At 44.4% G+C, this 9165-nt stretch overlaps 1 long non-coding RNA gene across 1 annotated transcript; it reads right to left on the reverse strand.

Annotated features, from left to right (window-relative positions):
- Nucleotides 1–407: 407 nt before the first annotated feature.
- LOC118561927 lies at nucleotides 408–1710 on the reverse strand. The gene is made up of 3 exons (XR_004930375.1): nucleotides 1474–1710; nucleotides 1189–1252; nucleotides 408–912 (listed from the first exon to the last, which is right to left on the reverse strand). It is a non-coding gene; the product is annotated as an uncharacterized LOC118561927 (long non-coding RNA).
- Between the last annotated feature and the right edge of the window lie 7455 nt (nucleotides 1711–9165).

Raw genomic sequence — 9165 nt, forward strand, 5'->3', positions numbered from 1 at the left:
AGCTTTCCTATTAACTTATATAAAATCTCCTGATGCTGTTCTCCATGTGGTACACCTCTCTTCCTCAGGTATGTGGAAGTTCCTCCCACTCAACACTGATAGCTTATCTGACACATCTCCTCTAAAACTGGGAGGTTCCCTGACATTAGCTTGCATAACTAATCTTATGCCTGCCAGGTTATGTGTAAGGATATTGAGAGTCTGATTTGTACCTGAACTCTGAGCTCGTGCATCTCTGTCCTCATGCTGCCTTCTCTCCCTTTAACTGAGTAGATATAACCTGTCCGACTTCCTGTGCTATGTGTGTGATGAGATTTTTTAAAGCTGGATCACATATGTTTGACGTTGCTGACAGCTGATCAGTGAGTTTAGGCGAAGCGGTTGGATGACTAGGTAACTGAGTGGAGCTAAAGGCTGGTGAACCAACATTGTCTGCATTTCTGACAGGGGTATCACAAAGCTCCCTCAAAAACCTTCCTCTGCCAAGGCCTAGAGGATTCTCATTTGTTGTAGCTACATCTGCTTCTTCAAACTTGGAAGCCATTTTTAATAAAAAAAAAACAACAACCTTAACCCTATATTATATGAAACAATGGTTCTTAATCTATCAAACTTAGTTGAGATACACAACAACAATAAAAAAGAATGCAAGGGGAAAAAAATGAAACAACCCCTTTTCTTTCAAAGTCCTTTCAACTGTGTAACAGCGTAGCTTTGCAACCAGCAAATTTAAAGGAACCTCTTGGTGATGATCAGCAGCCCTCGATGACCAAGCTGTTGTTGATCCAAGATGAATCCGGATCGTCACGGCACCAATGTAGCCGGCCTCAGGCGTGCTACTTGTTTGACTCTGCGTTGTCTAGTGACGACCGCTCAGGCATTTCAGGTCAGCCTACTGATGGTGTATTTATTCTGTACAGAGTGATATGAAAAACTGTTCAGCAGCAAATAACATATCCAGCCGACATCAGTCTACCTTCCTCCGCAACAGCCATGAACAGTCTGGTCTGAATTATTACATTTTTTAAATCTGGATGAAACAAATAAAGATAACAGAAACACGCCACCAGCAAACCTCCACAATAGGTAATGTATAAAAAAACTTGTACATTGTGAAAAATTTAAAAAAACTATGAAACTCCGACATTGAACAAAAAAGTTCAATCAATAAATAAAATAACAACATACCTGTACAGAATGATATGAAAAACTGTTCAGCAGCAAATAATATATCCAGCCGACATCAGTCCACCTGCCCATGACAAATGGAGCAAATAAAATTTAGCATTGCGCAGGAAAAACGGTCGGCTCATTCAAAGAAATGCTGCGACAGTAAAACTCTTTAACTCCTTAAAAAACATTCCATTCACCGCTAAGCAACTCACAAACATGTTAGCTTTAAAAATTGTTTAACATTTTTCATTACACTCGAACTTCTAACCAAGAAACTAACAGAGCTCCGTGAAAACTCACCTTCCTCCGCAACAGCCATGAATGGTCTGGTGAAGGAGGAAGTGACGTCACCAGTTATACCCACAAAAATAAAATAAAACTTTCCGAAAATTATTATACAGAGTATTTTTCTTTAAAATATTAATTCCAACATAAAACTGAAAGACAATAAATTAATGAAAATATAAAATGAAGGATATTTGGTGGAATGAATTTTCTTCCTTCCACGCTACATCTGCATTAATTTAAGGCTGGCTTTCACCTCTTACAGATTGAGAGGGGCATCTAGAATGTTTTTGGAATTAGTGTCCACAGAGGGAGAATTAAATTATCTAGGAATTGGTTCATTGGAGTAGTGTCTGATGAGGCTTCTGATTGTATAAATCAAAGTAATATGAAGCAAAAGTATCGTTTATCTCAGTTGGGTCTGTAACTAAAGTTTGGGGGTTCTTACGAATTTGAGTAATGAAATGGGTAAGAGGATTGATGTTTTAGTTGCCTTGCTAGTAACCGACTAGCCTTGTCTCCATATTCATAATAAGTGCCCTTTGTACGCCTTAAAAGAAACTCTGCTTTCTTTGTGGAAATAAGGTCAAATTTAGTCTGTAATTTAAGTCTCTCCATCTGGAGAGTAGCATTGGCTGAGATGGAGTGTTGTCTATCAGTCTGATGAATTGCTGCGATCAGTTCAAGTTGCCTTTACCTCCCATCCTTTCGTGTCCTGGCATTATATGAATTCATTTCTCCACGGATTACTGCTTTGAGGGTTTCCACAGGAGAGAAGGTGAAGTAGAGTCAGATTTGTTGTTTTCGAGAAAGCGTGAAATCTTATCAGAGATAAATTCACAAAATTTGTCAGATGATAAGAGCCCAGTGTTTAATCTCCAGTTTGATTAGCCTTTGGGTTTAGGGGCTAGTTCCAGGTCTAACAAAAAGGGGGGCATGGTCTGAAATGACTATCGATGAGTATTCACATTGTTTCACTGAGGGTAGTAAGAGCTTATAAAGAAAAAGGTAATCTATCCGAGAGTATGTCTGATGAACCTGGAAGTAAAACGAAAACTCTTTTGCTGTCGTATGGTAAAAACGCCACACATCCACAATGCCAGTTTGATCTGTGATCACAGATAAACATTTAGCTGCTTTGGACTGAGTTATTTTTCTTAAACAAGATCTGTCAAGCATGGGATTGATAGATAAGTTAAGATCCCCTCCAAAGATGAGATGATGTGTGTCTAAGCATGGAATGGAGGAGAAAAGGGAGGACAGAAAGTTAGGGCAGTCCCAGTTAGGGGCATAAACACAAACCATAATAACAGGGGTGTGAAACAGCACACCAACAACAATAATATAACGCCCATTGGAATCAGATATGACCTGTTTTGCTGAGAACTGTACTCGTTTGTGCAGTAAAATAGCTGTACCTCTAAAGTTGGAGTGGAACACCTGTCCCAACCAGGGTTTTCGCAGTCTGATGTGGTCGCAAAGACGAAGATGGGTTTCTTGGAGGAACGCGATGTCTATTTTCATACACTTAAGATGTGAGTACTTTTGTCCTTTTAATAGGTCCACCGAGTCCCCTTATGTTCCAGCTCTTGAACCTGATGATTCGCCCTGTGTCTTTCTGCCTTATGTCAATCATGAACTCAGTGCTAAACTGTCAGTCCTGTAAATGCTGATGAAATGGTGGCCTAGCCAGGTGGCCTAGCCAGAAAATACTCCTCTATTAAAAATAAATCAAAAAAACACAAAGTCCAAATACAACAACAGAAGATGTCCTAGTGACACCTTCAGGTTCAAAACATTCTTACACATGTGTCCTAACCTCATCTGAAACACAGATGAGCATGCAGGAATTACCACTTTACACAACCGATTGACTGATAGGAGTTTCATAAGAAATCTTGAACAAATATTTAACCGTACAAACGTCTGTAATAATCATAACTGGAACTGACATATAAGGAGCTTATTTATGAGTCTGTAACTAAGTTCAGCTCTGGCAGAATTTTCCAGCTCCAACCATACATCTACAGTGTCTACAATTCAGTTCTAGTGGAGCTCCGTGAAAGTTAGAAGATGTGTGTAACTTACTGCTGCAGAGTCGTCAGGTCATCTGAGTGGGAAGTGAGGGCTGATTCCAAAAAAGTTGTCTTTCAATGCTGACATTAATGCTGAAATTGTATCCCTTAAAGACTTCTTTTATTTCAATCTCTGAGTCATATTTGTCAACGTCAAGGTGATGCAGAACCATGTTTCCAATGTGGACTACTGCACCTTGTGGTGGGGAACAGAAAACGGTTTGGTTGGGCAATTTTAGTCTGGTAACTGTGTCATGCTGCTCTTACGATAACAGGGCTTCTGTCTCTGGTGTGCTAACAAGCCACCAGTTACCTGCCCGTTCAATTTTGGTTTCCACACCTGCATCTTTAAGGGTCATTCTAGCCTGACATTTTTGTTCAGGGGACTCATTTCTTAGACCACACAGGTAATTGGTAACGTCTCTGATAAATGGATTGCTTGGACATACCCAGTGGATGTCCTTGGTTTTGGTACATAATCCAAATTAGAGACTAAATAACGTTTGGGGTCAGCATTATGATAGGCTAACATTGAGGGGGTTTGTAGGTGTACATAAGTCTCAACTTGCCAAAAACCGACAGTCAATACTGATTTAAGCCTATACACATTAGCTCTTTCAATTATGAGAAGGTTTAGCATAAATCCTGTCTCTAAGTTGTCAGGTCTTCAGAATGACGGAATTTGCTGCTGAGAGGACCAACTGAGGAAAAGCGATCCGATCGCTGCTACTAGAAGCTATCAGTCCTAAGAATCTCTTTGGGCATTTACTGCCACCAAGGTCTTCATTGATTACCATGAATTTCTGCAGTTGTCTGAGAACATGGATGGTAACCTGTTTGGTTGTCTTCTACAGTGTCATGGACCTGAGTTCCACGCGGTCTTCCTTCACTGAGTTGGGGTGTACGTGTTTCCTGTACACATTCCATAGATCTAGTCGCACAAAAACTCTTTGAGTGTGTGGGTAATGAGGAGCCCAGGCGTGTCCTGGAGGTCAGTGCTGGTCGGGGGTCCCATTTCACTACGTTGGTCGATTGGCTCATTGATGATCCGACAAGAATAATATTCATCCAGGTGACCTCCATCCTGCAACAGAGAGATCTGAATTACAGACGTGAAATTGTGTATGGACGGTTATTTTATTAGTGCATGTTTAAATGTCTTGGTTGAACATTCACTTGTCCCTATCTGATGCTATGCATTATTCTCTTCGGCGGGGGGCGGAGTTAGACTCCGTTCCCAGTGAGGAGAGTTTAGTTGACGGTTTGATTGGTTCGCATGAGCCCATTTGTACTCTGGACTTTGCCGGTGCTTCGGGATTCTTATCCGGTAAGCTACTGGTGAGAGTTTTCCAACGATTTTGAAAGGAAATGCACAACTTGGAAGAAATTTCCTGGACCAGCCAGATGGCTGGGTAAAGCGGAAATAGAAAACCTTGTCTCCTATCTCATATTCCCTATGGGATGTTTTCCAACCGTAGTAGATTTGGCACCTTGCACGCTGCCTTCTAGGTTCTTTTGAGCCCCACGCGAAAGTTGTTCGGACATGGTCTTTTAAATCAGTGACATACTGATGTGCCGTGTAGGCAGTTGTCACACTGATGTCTTCGGGCTGGTAGATGACATGCAGGGGTATGGCCATTTAACCTGACTCTAGCCAGATGGATTTTGCTCCGCCTAGCTCCGCCTAGCTCACTCACATCCATCTGGGACCTCTCCCATAGAGAGTGATTTCTCCAACCAACTTTATTATCCAGCCAATCAGGAGGCAGGGCTGGAGTCTCATAGATGTGATGTAGTGGAGAAGCGACCATGAGACTGTTTTGATTTAGACAATGGCGGCTCGCATCGAGAAAGCAAGCGTAAACATTGATGCTGCTATTTCTTCCGTGTTGTCCAATCTACCTAAAATTGTTTCATTAAAAGAACATCAGAGAACGGCTCTGAAGGCTTTTGTTGGTGGAAACGATGTTTTTGCCCTTCTCCCGACCGGATTTGGCAAGTTTTGCTTTCCTGGGCGGTGCGCCCGTGGCGGACGCCGCGCCCAAGGCGGACGCTGCGCCCGTGGCGGAGCGGGTTAGCGCGAACCATGTTAGGAGGGCTTTAGTCCTCGACGCGGTCGGGCCCGGGATCGACTCTGACCTGTGGCGTTTTGCTGCCTGTCTCCCCCCCTCTTCCACCCTCTTCCTGTCAGCTCACTGTCAATAAAAGACGTGCCACTAGGAGCCGCAAACACATTTAAAAAAAAAAAAAAAGTTTTGTTTTTTCCTGCGTCGCTCTCATCAGCGTCACCGGGTTGGCTTCCGTGTGAATGGTTTGAAATAGCACGTCGATAAAGATGACAGACGAGTGGCTTATCCAATCATATACAAGGATTTTTGATAAGGCCCAGCCTTCAAAAAAGGCAATTCCTATGGATCAGTCCCAGATGGATGTGAGTGGAGCTAGGCCGAACGAATACATCTGGCTAGGGTCAGGTTAATGGCCATTAGTGTTATGATATTTTTCTAGGATGAACCTGGACACAGCACACACACACAGAGCTAGTTCTTAGGAGTGAGGTTTATTGAATAGTGTGGAAGATGAATGATGATGGAACCCAGAGTCTTACAGCAGACGGAGGTGTAGGGTGGCAGAAGCTGGCCGGCAGGAGGCGTGTTGAAAAACTGAACGGGAGGAACTCTGGAGCCGAAGACTTGAGACCAGGACGGAGCATCTGAGCCGAGGACTTGAGACAGAACATCAGAGCCGAAGACTTGAGACCAGAACATCAGAGCTGAGGACTTGAGACCAGAACATCAGAGCCGAGGACTTGAGACCAGAACGGTTCACCAGGAGTTGTGAACAGGAGTTGGAACTTGAGAGCAGAACGGAACCCTGGAGTCGTGAACAGGAGTGCTGAGCTGGATCTAGGCAGAGCTGGATCTAGGCAGTGACTGGAACAAAAGCAAAGTTGGAGAAAAGACCTCTGGGAGAAACTGAGCAGGAGTGAGCACTATGGACCGGCGACGAGAACAGAATGAGTTGAGTCTTATAAAGAGGTGATCACAGGTGGAAACACATCAGGAGTAATTGCAGCCTGACAGGTGACGGGAATAAAGACTAATTAGTGTCCAGAGGTGTGACTAATAGCTGAGCGAGGGAGAGCTGAGTGAACTGCAAAATAACAAAGAAGCCAGACAAAACTTAAACCATCACAATTAGGACCAGGGGAAACTTTATTTCCCTTCCCTGCCATGGCTGTTGACATAGTTCTTTAACATGCCGACCACTGTGTGGGGTCATTCACTCTACCTGTCCTGATGACTGTGGATAGTAGAGGATGTGGACTTAACTTCCACACCCAACATGTCGATGTGCGGTCATAAGTTTGACAGTCATAATGTGCGGTCATAATGTTTTGACGTGAAATGCGTTCCTCTGTCCGAGTCGATGGACAGGGGAAGGCCCCACCGGCTGAAAACGTGATTTAGCAGAAGCACTGCCAGTGGTGTCATTTGGTGCCGGCAAACATTCGACCCATTTCGTGAAGTGAAAGTGTCTTTGTTGGAGACAGTCAGACGCCAGAAAGAGTTTCGAGTGCTTCAACTCCTTGCTTCTGGTGTTCTTCCTTCTGTTTTCTTTCCACAATGGGAGGTGAGAGACAAAACTGAGCCGACCATAGTTGGAGTCGGAGCAGATCACCAGTTGTTCCACATCCATGGCGGCTTCCCTGCTGGATGGTGATGAGCACTGCTGTGACTTCAGCATACTGGCTGGTTTTGGGTCCTAACTGGTAGTGGTTTTGTTTGGTGTAGTCACGTCCCACCCAGACAATCCTTACTCTGGCTCGGAGGTTGGTGTTCATGCATGTAAGCGCGGCCATCTGTGTAGACTCTTGGTAGCCCGTGACACGTTTTTGTCAAAATTACGGTGGGTTGAGGGAGGTGGTGGTTGGAATGCTGAGGGTTATGGCTTCTGTGTCGCACTCACAGTGTTTACACTCTGCCAACCCCTGTCCCAGCACTATTCTGTTGTTCTGGCTGTACTTTACTTCGACGCTGTAGCCTTGAAGTGCCATCATCCATGTTGCAATGCGACTGTCGGACACTCTGCTTTCTCTTGAACTTTCACTGTTCAGGATGGTAACTGGCAAATGACATGTCTCGGTGATCACTTTCTGACCTCCGATGTAGCTGCGAAAATGTTCAACTGCCCCAACTGTTGACAGAAGTGCTTTCTCACAGTCTGAGAACTTGACCTCTACATTGCTCAAAGGTCTACTCACGTATGCTACTACCCTCTTGGTCATATTTCTGTTTTAGAGCGGCGCTAAGGCACTGTGAGGAGAAACTGGCTTCCAGATAGGACTCTTTGTCCTTGTCTGGGTATGTCAGGCAGGGGGCAGAAACGAGTTTCTGCTTCAAGAGCTGGAATGCTTGTTCTTGAGGCTCCCCCCAGTTGAATGGCATGTCCTTACGTAAAAGTTCAGTGAGCGGCCTAGCCATGTCTGTATAGTCCTCAATGAATCGATGCAAGTAGTTGCAGACCCCTAAGAAGCTTCGGGGCTCAGAGACATTTACTAGAGCTGTTTATGTCTTGGATGGCCCCGGATCCTATTAGCTTGGGGTTAATGCCATTTGGACTTACTGTCAGACCCATATAGTCTACTTTCGTTCAGACATGGCTTTGTGGAGAAACACGGTTGAACTCGGCTAGGGAGTAGAGTATCCAAACGGGCATCTGTTCCAGCTGTACTGACGGCTCCCGAAAGAGAGCGCCAGCTTATACTGGTCAACCAGTTCCAACCTCATTGTCCAAAAGCCATTAGCCACATCCACTGTAAAAAAAAAAGAAACGTGTATCTTTCACCTTCGCTAGTTCCTGGTCTAAATGAATCATAGACCAACACGAAGAGGTACTTTTTAATTCAGAGCGCGCTAGCCAATTGTCAGACGCCATTTCACAATTGGTTTTAACACCGGCCAGATTGGGGAATTGTATATGGAGTTACATTCCCTGAATATCTGTTTTTTCCAGCAGTTTATCGAGGAATGCCTGTATCGACCTGTAAGCTGCCAGGGGAATTTTGTACTAAGGAAAGAAAGTAGGGGTGAGTTCGGGTTCATTGGGATGCGGTCCGTGTGCAAATCTGTGACCCCACTATATTAGAATCTTTGGATAGAGTCGACTGAAACTCATAAAACAGTTTAAGTGCTGTTCTCCTCTCTGCTTCAGTGGTCAGTGCATCTAGCCCTTTTCCAGCTGCTGCATGATTTTCTGCCGTCTGCCTCGAAACCAGGGTAGGACTCAGTGGATGAGTCCTGGTTCTCTGGTTGATTTGGTGCTGGTTTCTGTTGGGTTGGTTGCTATCGCATACACCAACAGGTTTCCTTCAACTTCGAGTGTAGCATCACAAAGGGATCCCGCAAGGTAGAGCTTCATGTCCACCTGATCAGGATTATGTTGGAAGGAAAAGTAAACACTGTGTCTGGAGAGTCATGTCTGCCGGTCCTAGAACAAGGGCAGGTCTCCAATGACGGGAATGCTCAGCTCGTGGACAGAGCTTTCGATGAGCACCCCAAGAGGTTTCTTTGCCATAACTTGGATCGACATGTGGGTTGGATTTTCCACCAAAAGGTAAGCTGAGCGGTTG

Source organism: Fundulus heteroclitus, unplaced genomic scaffold (genome assembly GCF_011125445.2).
Source record: "Fundulus heteroclitus isolate FHET01 unplaced genomic scaffold, MU-UCD_Fhet_4.1 scaffold_757, whole genome shotgun sequence".
NCBI lineage: Eukaryota > Metazoa > Chordata > Actinopteri > Cyprinodontiformes > Fundulidae > Fundulus > Fundulus heteroclitus.